Source organism: Glycine soja, chromosome 3, assembly GCF_004193775.1.
Source record: "Glycine soja cultivar W05 chromosome 3, ASM419377v2, whole genome shotgun sequence".
NCBI lineage: Eukaryota > Viridiplantae > Streptophyta > Magnoliopsida > Fabales > Fabaceae > Glycine > Glycine soja.
Window position 1 is genome coordinate 10,648,176 of NC_041004.1, and position 10,594 is coordinate 10,658,769.

General features: G+C 37.9%; 1 non-coding gene across 1 annotated transcript; it reads right to left on the bottom strand.

Annotated features, from left to right (window-relative positions):
* Positions 1-9,888: 9,888 nt before the first annotated feature.
* LOC114407989 lies at positions 9,889-9,995 on the bottom strand. Its single transcript, XR_003665791.1, has one exon. It is a non-coding gene; the product is annotated as a small nucleolar RNA R71 (small nucleolar RNA).
* Positions 9,996-10,594: the final 599 nt, after the last annotated feature.

Here is a 10,594-nt window from a genome sequence, read left to right on the forward strand (position 1 = left end):
CTAAATCAGTGGCAAGAGCAATGCAAACTACACATGCATGAAGTTGGGCAACAATGTAAAGAAAAAGAAAATAAAATCCGACAAAGGCGAGTGAAGAAAAAGAGAGATAAAAGTTGTCCAAATTTTACAAGGAAGACAGAAAAGTGCAATAAGGATTAATGTATAAGACAAAAGGAATAGATCCCAACCCAAAAGTTGAAATAAGTAAAAGTCCAAGCAACGCTCTCGAGGTTCTTACTCAATATAACCCTTAAACACTATTTGAGCCTCTCTAATCTTTTTTTTCATAGCCTTCTTACCCCTGACCACATTACAAGCCCAATAAAGCCCATGTGGATCGAGGAATGACTAATTTTGCTTTTAAAATTTGATTCTGGAATGGAACCTGCACACGCTTGTGATTGTTGGAAAAAAATATATATATAAAAAACCCTGAGGTTTGCACTTGCACATTTGAGAAGAAAACTCATTTGACCAGGAGCTCATGGAAGATGCCCAAAGACAATTTTGATAGTAGGATACATGCAAATGCCTTAGGATTCCTTTTGAATCCAAGGGTGGCCTTTGTTGTATAAATTCTTTCGGGATCCGCCCATGTCATCAAGTTTTAGTGGGATCGACAGACCCTTGGCATCACTCTATGACTTTAAATCAGGAAAGTTTCACTTGGTCACATACCAAAGTGTAACAATCCATTGCCATCCTTCAATGGGGCGCACGATCGATTCCAAAGCCTTATGTTTCCTTACTATGTAGAATAATAGAAGGTTTTAAAACAAAAAAAAAGGTGTGAACCCTATGATCAATATTTCAATTTATTGATTAAATGTCAAATGACTCTATTATCATCACTCCAAAATAGTCAAGTGACTAAATCAAACAAAACATACACTTTGAGGGAGTCCCCGAAGAGATTTGCGAAAAAATAGAATGAGGTTGCATGAATTCTCACGTCTTTCAGAAAGAGACAGTCAATCTGTGTTTTCCACAAAAAGGAAAAAAGCAAAAAAAAAAATCAAATCAACATCACAAAAATAGGAGAGAATGTCATGAGCATTACACAATTTTCATGATTCAAAATCTTTTGCATTAACCTCTTACTTTCTCATAAGGTTGAGCCCTTTGGTACTAGTGCCTATTGGCTTGTTTCATAGGACTCAACGGCCTCACTTTTATCTTTCATGGGACTCAAAGTCCTCGCCTTTATCTTTCATAGGACTCAAAGTCCTCGCCTTTATCTTTCATAGGAGTCAAAGTCCTCACCTTTATCTTTCATAAGACTCAAAGTCCTCACTTTAATCTTTCACGGGATTCAAAGCCCTCGCTTTTATCTTTCATAAGACTCAAAGTCCTCACATTTATCTTTCATAGGACTCAAAGTCCTCTATCTTTATGCTTTCATAGGACTCAAAGTCCTTTGTCTTTATCTTTCATAGGACTCAAAGTCCTCTATCTTTATGCTTTCATAGGACTCAAAGTCCTCTGTCATTTACATTTCAAAGACTTATGTCTTCAGTCATTTACGCTTTCAAAAGACTACAATATCTTCATTTACATTTCAAAGACTTCAATGTCTTTAGTCATTTACACTTACAAGGAATTTAATGTCTTCTGTCTTTTACACTTTATAAGACTTCAACATCTTCTGTCTTTCATAGGACTCAGTGTCCTCGTCCTTATAGGACTCAATGTCCTTGCCTTTGTGCTTCTTAGGACTCAACGTCCTCTGTTTCTATGTTTAAAAAAAACTTGAAATGTCTTCTGCTCTACAGGACTTCAATATCCCCCATTTTACATTTTGTAAGACTTCAATGTCCTCTTGTTTTTTCGGTTTCACTTCCTTGGTTTTCACCAGTTGCTCGGTCGAATAACAAGGTCGCTCGAACGAAATTAGTGTCCTTATCTTTACTGCCCTTTTATTTCCAATAAAAGATAAGTAACGAAGGGTAATTGTCATGCCCTAATTTCGTCCAGGGACTATCGTTTGTTGATCTTTTGATCCTTGCTAGTTGATTTACGGTGTTGAATGTCAATTATAGTGTGAAACAGATGATCAATCAGTATTTTGATCAAGAATGCAAAAAATACCAAAAAAAATGGGGCAAAAGGGTCATTTCCTTGGTTTTCCTGGACCCTAGCTCACCTAGGTGTTGGATTTCCCCTGCATTTACTTTTTGGTCCACTTTTTCTTTCTACAAATATGTTCAAGGGAAATCCGGTTTTTCGGAAAACGCACTGAATCGTCAAGTATTTAAAATTAAAATGGATGAATTCGAGTATCGAACTCAAGGAACTAGCCTTAGACAGGGTAAAATTCAGAAATAAGGCATTGTTGAAAGAAACATTGATAATTCATGATTTAGAACAAAATTAAACTAAGTCTAGATTAAAACAGTAAAAATGCAAGTAAATTGACAGCAGCAGGTAAAGATGTTGGGTCTTTCTAATAGACCAGCTGATGTATATAAAGATGTTTCTCTAATCAATCATGCTTTCGTGTTCTATGTTGTAGCCTAAATTACTAAACCTCGATCCCTAGTTCGACTGAATCAATCCAAGCTTTGTCCTCAGATCCCTCTTGTTGGACTAGGCCCAATTTAGACAGCCCTCCTAGGTTTAGACTAACTTAAACTAAGCTTCATCCTCAGATCCCTCTTGTTGGACTAGACTCGGCTTAAATAGCTTATGAATGTTTAGACTAATTTAGCCTAAGCTTTGTCCTCAAATCCCTCTTGTTGGACTAGACTTAAACCAAACAACATTATTGTAACAGCATACATAAAACTAAAACTTAATCCGCAGATCCCTCATTTAAGACTAAGCTTTAATCATGCTTCAATCAAGTTCTAAGGCAACAATACATTTCCCAATGCTAAAGTCACCTAACTATGCACACAAATAGGTGATCAGACCAAGAGCATACAAAATTTAAGCACTGAAAGAAGCATTGAACACGAGAAACACAATCAATTAGATATTAAAGTAATTACATCAGCTGTTCTTTAGAAATCACCAACAAGGGTGTTTAGCCAGCCATTACAAAAAAACCCTTAACAATAATGAGATTACAAAACCTAGGTATCTCTGCAAAAGTTGCTCCTCTTGTTGCCTCCAAGCTCTTTTCCCTAAATAGGCACTGTGGTGTGCTCTGGAATTCTATGCCAATCTTCTCTGTAAAATCTGTTGTATATCAGGTTGTACCCTAATTCTGCACAAGACAGACTTTAAAGAGGCTCTGAATTCATGACGTTGCGCTTAGCGCCATCTTCGCGCTTAGCGCGAGTAAGTGAATTTGAGCTTAGCGCCAGTCATGCGCTGAGCCTGGCTAAAGACAACTGCTGCGCTTAGCGCACTAATATCGCACTTAGCGTGCGACCTTGATATTGATGCTCTGCCAGATTCATCTGTCGCCCTAAGCACGCTGAAGCTGCCTTTAGCGGATGATGCACTCTTAGCCCACTAATGAGCTAAGCTCAACTGTCACTTTTAGCACTTCATGACTTAGCCTCTTTTTCACCTGAAATTGCACATATTTCATCATTAAATCCAATGGACATATTCAAGAGACAACTTTAACAGTAAAACAAGATTTATTTACAAAATCACTACAAAATAACCATAAATTGGGGGAACTATACAAGTTTTGGAAAATGTTTTCTATACAAAAGTTAGTCGTATAAGACGACTAACAAACTCCCCCAAATTTATAGTTTTGCTTGTCCTCAAGCAAAGAAAGAACAATTCACTTATCCTCAAGTGACAAGCTACAATGGTCACTCAAAATGGTGCTTGTTTCACAAATAAATTCAACCATATGAACTGAATATCATGGACTGCTTCATTAAATTGATTTTCACAAACATGCAGCTTTTCAAAGATAGGAACATACACATTAGAGTCACAACTGAAATAAGCTAGTAAGGATGGTAGAAATCGAGGAAGGATCATCAACCAAAACCTCACAGTCATTGTTTCACTCAAGCTCAAGTGTTTAGGCTCATTCCATCATAAATAACTAACACAAGTCCCAACCTTTGCATTTCATCTCATATCATATAGCAATGAACACACAAAATGAATCTGAAGGACTTTCTAGGCTTGTAATGGGGTTAGGTTGCCAACAAAATCATGGTTTTTCTAGGATTCAAAAGCTTAGGTTCTAGGAGAGCATTCATCCATAGATAAACCTTCACTTTTTCATTCATTCACTCCCCATACTTGCCTTTTATTTAGGCACTCAACTTCATTTCATTATTTTGCAGCATACACACTTATTAATTTCATTTGTACTTACAGTTTTTTTTTTTGACACAAGATATACAGAAATAGTGTGTGTATGCTATTTACTTTGACCATTTCAATTCTTACCCAGTGCTTCCCCCAAATTTGGAACAAATTTACCGTGATAATTACTCCCCCAAATTTGGGACAAATTTGCTTTGAACCACGCTTCCTATGGATGATGCTCTCCTACAACCTAAGCCAAAGTAGCAGGAGATAACACTGTATAGGCTCAGGGTTCAATCAATCAATAATTCATTCAGCTCAAACTGGGTGCAAAGGATAAATCATTCAAGCATGTGGTCAGCTTTTTGGCTAAGTGGCTATCACAATCAAACATGGCCTTCATCATCCTCAATTTCATGCATTCAGTCCATACTTCAGAGATTCACGCAAAAATTAGTACTAAATTATGGTAGTTTCTCTCAAAATTTAAGGATCACACTCTCATCGGGATATGGTCAATGCATTCCTTCATAATCAATCTGACAAACTGACTAACATTTTCAGTCATAATTTCAATCAAATGCTCATTCTCTTCTAATGGATACAAGCTTGATCAAAACAATTATCTAATCATTCCAATTCATACAATTGCTCATTCAAATCATTCTCAAACACTCATTTCATACAAAAAAAACCACTGCATATCATTTTCAATCAGTTCACTATTCAAACACGCTTTTTGTACAAGCAAACAACTCAAAGTGCTGAAATTTAAATAACTGAAATTTAAAGAACTGAAACATAAAAATGAAATTAAAATAACTGAAAATAAATCATAAAATAACTGAGAAATAAACTAAAATGTTCAAAATGCACAAATTTAAATGTCCTGCTCCTGTGGTTGCTCCTTTGTATGCTCATTAAGATCTAACACCTGAGCAGTTGGTGAATCCTGAGGGATAGGCTGCTCTAGCTCATATGCTTGTGCAGATGGTATAGCATCATCAGGTATGGGTACTGAGGATGGCTCCGGGATCTGGTCTGTGGAAGTCTCCTCCTCCTGAGCCATATGTTCACCTGGATCAAAATAAAAGGGCTCAGGAGGGGTGAGCTCATCCTCCCCTTCTGCTGCTACTGTTGCTGGCTCCTCAGGAATAGACTCCTGGGCTGTGGAGGCCCCATCCCCTCCAAAAGGAGAAGGCTGAGCTCCTGGCCAGGCCACCTGCACATCAAACTCATCCATGCTCATGATGGATGGCAAGCCCAAGCCCTGGAGGCTCTGCATGATAATGGATTGCCCCCTGTGTAAGCTCTGGAGCATGGAATGAAGCATCTGAGGTGTAAATATAAAGTTTAATGGTCCTGCATATGAAAGAGCTGGAAGTGGTATCTGAGTAGATGTAGGAGGAATAACTGGAGTCTGAATGGGAGGTACTAGAGCTGTGGAAGAAGAAGGAGCTAGTGTCTCTGGTGCTACTGAAGTAGTGGGGACCTCTGATCTCTTACCCCTGGCCTTCCTTGGCCCTATAAATGTCACTATTGGATCATCAAGATTCCAACCGTTCTTCTTAATATATGCCAAAATGATTGGGGTCTTCAGAAATGTGTTTAAAGTATCCTCATCAAATTTCACCAAGTGACCTCTCACCCTTACCTGCTTAGGTGATTTATCCTTGGGGTCATAGAGGTTCACATAAAATTCCTTCACAATAGCAATATCTATGCTATTGTTAGCAAAATTAGTTAACTTCTCATCCCAATCTCTTCTCTTGAGTTTCCTCCTTGAACTCGTCAAACTGAGTGTGATAAACTACCACATTCCTCTTCGGTAGTAGTTTTCGAGGCACCATAATGTTTGTATACCTCTCCCAAGCCTCTTGGGATGTGAACCTAGATCTATCAAATCTGGCATGGGTAAGTGTAGAAGGAGCTTTCCTTTTCTTGGATGCCATCTGCAAAATATAAGACAAAACACAAGAGATTAGCACAGGTTATTTTCACAAAAACATAAAAACAAAACTAAAATTTTGACTAGGCGCTTAGCGCAGCAGGTTCAGCTTAGCGCGCCTTATGAAATTTTACTCAGGCGCTAAGCGCAGCAGACTGGCGCTTAGCCTGAAGACACATAAAATATTTTTTTGCAGAATAGGCTTAACGCACAGCTGAGCTTAGCCTAAGTCTACAATTTTCGAAACATAAGAGAGTTTGAGCTGAGCGCAGCATGGCGCGCTTAGCTCAACCTCATCAGAATAACACCAAGGCTTAGCGCACAGGGTGCACTTAGCCTAATCACTAAAACTTAAAAGATAGTGAGGGAGTTGAGCTTAGCACAGCAAGGCGCTCAGCTCAACACAAAACAAGGGCTTAGCACACAGACGCGCTTAGCCTTATTCAAAGGAAAACTTACAGAATCAACGTGGCACTTAGCCTGACAGGTCAGGCTTAGCGCTGAACAAAATTCTCAAAATCTTAATGTTTGAACACTAGTCCCGCTTAGCGCACAGACACGCTTAGAGGGCTCATCCCTTACGTTCATCAGTAGGGATGAACGCGCTTAGCGCGACATGGTCCACTTAGCACGTTCATCTGGAAATCCAAAATTTTAACAGTTGCGATGAACAGGCTAAGCGCCGCAGGCACACTTAGCGCGTTCATCGCAATTTCCAAACAGAACCACAGGGGTCTTCACCCCTTTCAGCCACATTGCCCCTAATGGGCTTCTAAGTTACCTAACATCCTACATTGACTAACCCTAAAACTAATAACCTTAACCTAAAACCATACAACTAAGAAAACAAGAAGTCATTTATCCTAAGGTTTGAAAAATGAAAAATGGAAATAGAAAAGAACTAACTTACTTGGATTGTTATTGAAATGAAGCAAAGAAGATGCAGACAAGCAGTACACACGTAGCAGAAAGTACACAGTTGCTTAAGGTTAGGAAGGTGCAAAGTAACACCCAAAGTGCCTCTGCCTTTGATTTTTAAAAACTGAAATTCGTATGGCGCGCTTAGCGTGCCCACGTGACGTTTGAGTTTAAAACCCAAGCGCTTAGCCTAGCCTCGCGCTAAGCCCAACTTGAAGTTGTAAGGTCCAATGAGTATTTGGGGCTTAGCACAACAGGTTGCGCTTAGCGCTTTCTGCAACACAAAATTTTCTGCAATATGCACTAAGTGTGCCATTATTTTTTCCTATTTCTTAACCCTTTTTGCACCATTATAAGTACTGATTAATCTTAATTGTCAAATTAAATAGGCAGTTTTATTATTTGGGCTCATTCAGCTAATTTGATGTTTTTAATCTAATTTCAGGAATTAATGAAGCATTGGGCTTGAATCCAGAATTGGGCTTGGACTTGAAGAGGGTAGACTATTTTATTCTACAAATTTTATCTTATCTAGACTTTATCTTATCTAGATATTATTTAGATTTGATCTCATCTAGATATTATTTCATCTAGATCTTATCTTATCTTATCTTATCTAGATTTTATTTTATTTTATTTTATTTATGGGCCTGTATTTAAAACATATTTGTAAGCTTTGGAGCTGAAAAATATATAACAACACCAAGGTTCTAGTTTAGGGCCTCTCTCTCTTCTCTCTCTCCTCTCTTCTCTCTCTCCTTTTTCGTTTTTAGTTTTAGGCTTCTCTTCTTCTTTTAGACACTTTTTCGTTTTGGAAGAATAATTCTAGTTTTCTTCATTTTCTACTGATTAATGGAAGGCTAAGTCTCCAGCGTTGTTTTCTCTTGAGGATCAAGCACAGCTCTCTTTGAGGTTCTATTATTACTATTAAATTCTGATCAGTTTTTCCTCTTCACCAATTACTCTGTATTTGTTCCTATTAATCCATGCATGCTTAGTGCTTGATTAATTGTCTCTGTGCTTAATTTACGTTCATGCTTAATGATCGTTCATGATTAATTGGTGTATGTGTTGCTTAATCACATAATGAATGCCTTATGTTAAATTTTGCTTAATAATTTAATTTAGGGTTGGATTAAGTGGTTGAACTGATAAAGGATAAATTCTCGTAACCTAGGATAAGAGACTTGCTTGTGAATCAAGGGGAAGCAACGTGTTTTAATTCTAATATTTCTAATTCAAATTTACTTGCTGTTTAATTTACAAAAACAAACAACCCCCCCCCCCAATTTGTTACTATTTTATTACTATCTGTTATGAACGTTTGGTTGACCATTGCTCGTAGGGAGACAACCTAGGATCACTTCCTAGATATTGTATTTTTAATGTTTATTTGATTCGGGTACGGCCTCGATCAAATTTGGCGTCGTTGTCGGGGAGCAGTGGGCCAAAGGTTCATAATAGCTAGTGATTCGTGTTTTATGTTCAGTTGTTATACGTTTACGTCTTTTGTTTAGTGTGTTCGTGTTGTGTTAGTGTGGTATTCTGTTTTATTTGATGTTTTGTTTTGCAATTTAGTAGTACCCCTATTTCAGTTTATTGTTTTGCTGTGAATAATGCTTAGCGACGAAATTAGAGACTGATTATGCGTTACTGTTCACACAGCATTACATTAGCAACTGAATTAGCGACGACCGTTTATAATTTAATTGGCAATTTTTGTTTTGATAGTTAGGGTCGTTATTTTTGGCTGAATTTTTGTGTGGGAAGTTATTTTGACTCTTATTTTGTGTGAAAAATACCAGGAACACTTGGTGTGGCTGGATTTGAGATATTCAAAAAAAAATTGAGAACTTATTTTTAGCAAAACTTAAAACAGTCATAACTTTTGCTTCGGGTATCAGAACGACTATTATTTTATATTTATTTGGGGTAGAAAAAAATTTCCCATACCGTGGCAACCCAGCGGAGCTTGGTTGAGGTCTCTAACTAGCCAAAATCTCCTGTTTACTAAGTTTTTTTTTCAAGTTTTATTGTTCTATTTTTCTATACCTTCCTTAGGCAGTTTCCATAGTTAGACTTTGAATTTTGTTTGAAATTTTTTGTGCTATCTTTTCATGATTTTAGGGTGTTCCTCACAAAATTTCAAATCATTTTGATATTGTTTGAGTATAGTTGTAGTTTTACCCCCTTGTTAGGTGCTTATTGAGAAACACATTATTTGTTGCATATAGTGCATGACTAGGGGCAATCCAGGTGATTTACAACCCTTTGATCCTGAAATAGATAGAAACTTTCATAGATTAGTTAGGCATAGTGTGCATCCTGGTTATTCTATGCATTGTGAGCATTCTCTTGAGGGTGATTCTGAATATTCTGATTTTGAGCATTCCACTACTAATTTTTATACTGAGAATATGGCTCAACCTCCACCTCGTGAGAGGACTCTTAGGGAGATGGTTGCACCTGATTTCACTTATGAAAGCTTGTGCATTCAATATCCTGATGAGGGTGTTCCATATGTTCTCAAGACTGGACTAATACATTTGCTGCCTAAGTTTCATGGTCTTGCAGGTGAAGATCCTTATAAGCATCTTAAGGAGTTCCATATTGTTTGTTCCACCATGAAACCCCCTAATGTCCAAGAAGGTCATATCTTTCTAAAGGCTTTTCCTCATTCTTTGGAGGGAGTGGCAAAAGATTGGCTACACTACCTTGCTCCCAAGTCCATTTTCAGCAGGGATGACCTTAAGAGGGTGTTCTTGGAGAAATTCTTTCTTGCATCTAGGACCACTACCATCAGAAAAGACATTTCAGGCATTAGGCAACTTAGTGGAGAAAGCTTATATGAATACTGGGTGAGATTCAAGAAACTATGTGCCAGTTGTCCTCACCACCAGATTTCTGAGCAGCTTCTCCTCCAATATTTTTATGAAGGACTCAGTAACATGGAGAGAAGTATGATAGATGTTGCCAATGGTGGAGCCCTTGGAGACATGACCCCTGCTGAAGCCAGAAATTTAATTGAGAAGATGGCTTCCAACTCCCAATAATTCAATGCAAGAAATGATGCTATTGTCCTTAGAGGAGTCAATGAGGTGGCCACAGATTCATCTTCATCTACTGAAAATAAAAAGCTTGAAGGAAAACTTAATGCCTTGGTCAACCTAGTAACCCAGCTTGCCATGAATCAGAAATCTACACCTGTTGCAAGAGTCTGTGGTCTATGTTCTTCTGCAGATCACCATTCAGATCTTTGTCCTTCTTTGCAGCAATCTGGAGTCAATGAGCAACCTGAAGCTTATGCTGCAAACATTTATAATAGACCTCCACAACAGCAAAACCAACAACAACAAAATAATTATGACCTTTCAAGCAATAGATACAATCCAGGTTGGAGGAATCATCCAAATCTAAGATGGGCGAGCCCTCCACAACAACAACAGTTTATCCCTCCTTTTCAGAATGACGCTGGTCCAAGCAAGCCATATGTTCCTCCTC